This window comes from Etheostoma spectabile, unplaced genomic scaffold (genome assembly GCF_008692095.1).
Source record: "Etheostoma spectabile isolate EspeVRDwgs_2016 unplaced genomic scaffold, UIUC_Espe_1.0 scaffold280, whole genome shotgun sequence".
Classification (NCBI taxonomy): Eukaryota; Metazoa; Chordata; class Actinopteri; order Perciformes; family Percidae; genus Etheostoma; species Etheostoma spectabile.
Genome location: NW_022605578.1, coordinates 1,715,998 through 1,718,112, shown reverse-complemented (window position 1 = coordinate 1,718,112; position 2,115 = coordinate 1,715,998).

The following is a 2,115-nucleotide window of genomic DNA, read 5'->3' as shown; positions in this document are numbered from 1 at the left end:
CATCATCACATACCCTTCACCATACATAGTGATTGACATGGTTTTATTTCAGTTAGACTAATAGCAGATCCAACTGGTAGTGCTCCACCTCCCACACAAGCTTTGAATCCTTCCCCCACAGAGAGGTGACATTCCACATCCCCTGAGCCGGCCTCTGCTGCAATGGTCTGGTCCATCGATGCCTCTGACCTTCATGACGCCCATGTGGCAGCGCACCCAACCCTAGCGGTTCCTTCCACAGGGGGTGAACCCATGGGAGGAGAGAGAGGTGCCATGTAGCTTTTTTGGGCTGTGCCCGGCTGGGCTCCATGGAAAACCCCGCCACCAAGCGGTGGCTGATGAGCCCTTCATCTGGGCCTGGCTCCAGACGGGGGCCCCGGGCTTCCTCCGGGAAGAGTCAGTATCTCTTCTCTACATAAGGTTTTTGAACCATTCTTTGTCTGGCCCCTAAAGTGAGACCACTTTGCCATTGGAGACCATAACCAGGAGCACAAAGCTCCAGGAGCACACAGTCCCCAGGTTCATAGGGACACACAATCCTCTCCACCACAATAAGGTGATGGTTCCCGGAGTGAACTATTCATCAATTAATAATTTTACCCTATGAAAATGTATCAGGATTTTCAAAAGACAGCAAATTAATTTTTAAATGCTTTATCAGGAATTCTGAAACAAATCGAGCCCTTTGAGTAAATATTTTGCCAGCCATATTTTTTTTACAGGATATTGTTTCAACCTTCATTTCATAATAATACATTTGTTGTTCGAAGTACTTGACTCTATCCTTTACAAGGATTGTAAAAGGCGATCAAGTATGTCCCTGAATATTTTATATCAGTTAACTGTTAACAATCCCTCCTTGGCATTGAGGAGTTGCATGTTTGGTTTATGGTGTGTTTCCATTAATCCTCAATAACCTTTTGCTTCTTAACAGAATGTATTTTTTTTATGCACCCTGGCGTTTTAGAGAATACTGCAACAAACAAAGCGTTGAGTATAAACTAGTGACAGCCCTATGAAGCTTAGTGAACCATGGTATTTTCTGAGTCCACTACATGGCGCTTTTCTTTCTTAAAAGTTTGAAAGCACACTGAATTGCCATTCCTTGAGCCTTTTTCTTTATACCCAAGATAAAAAAATAAATAATAAAATGCTAAAAAGCTAAAACAAAACAAAAAGCTTCATGAGGCTGTATTTGCCCATCACTAACATAAACTCTGTTGTGTGTGCTCACACCTGGCATGCCGTCTGTGGAGGCCCATGATACAGTGTGTCCAGTGTAAAAAAGGCTTAACTTAAATTTATGTGTTTCCATTTAATTGTTAATTGTTGTGGTTATATTGAGCTTAGCATAAATTCTTGCAGCAAGACTTCCAAACTAATCACATGTGAGTACAAACGGTAGCAAACTGGCATGGCTAGTTTTCTTTCAGCAAGTTACCTACTCACGACTGCATTTCCTGTGGATGTTGCCTTGATCGTCAGCACCTAAATCACCGCACAGCCCCGCTTTGACCTGCACAGCTGGCCTCCAGCTGCCCGACTCTCAGCGTCAGCGCTGGATGTGACTCCAGTCGGTTCCATCACTGCAGAGGTTCCGGAGTGTTCAGATCAGCTTGAACATCAACCCTTCGAAGTCAGCTGTCTCATCAGGCTGCGTTTTTGTTAATTTATGTTGCTCCGGCCTAGAGTTATGGACACAGTCTAAACTCTGTTTCTGCCGCGGTTGGCTCCATGTCTCAGGGGTTTATTTACCGTAAATTCTGTAATATGGACGGTCAGGGTCATTGCTTACTTCTAATAAATACATCAGATTTAAGCGGGCAATTAGACTGGCACATCTATTCTCTTTAGAGGGCATAGTGGGCAATGTGCTCCTGTGTTTTCTGTCATTTGCTTATGTTTAGCGTGCTCTCAAGCTTTTCAGTTGACATTCTAACTTCACATGCACATTTACGGTGGTGTATGGTTCTGCTGTTTCTATTGCTAAAGCCCTCTAGAGATTCACTCCATCCATATTTGGAAGACTCGCTGGGAAGCAGCTCCTTCATTGGCTGAATCTCAATTCTCTGTCTAACCCCTACCCCTTACCCCTTACCCCTTCCCCTCGTTTTT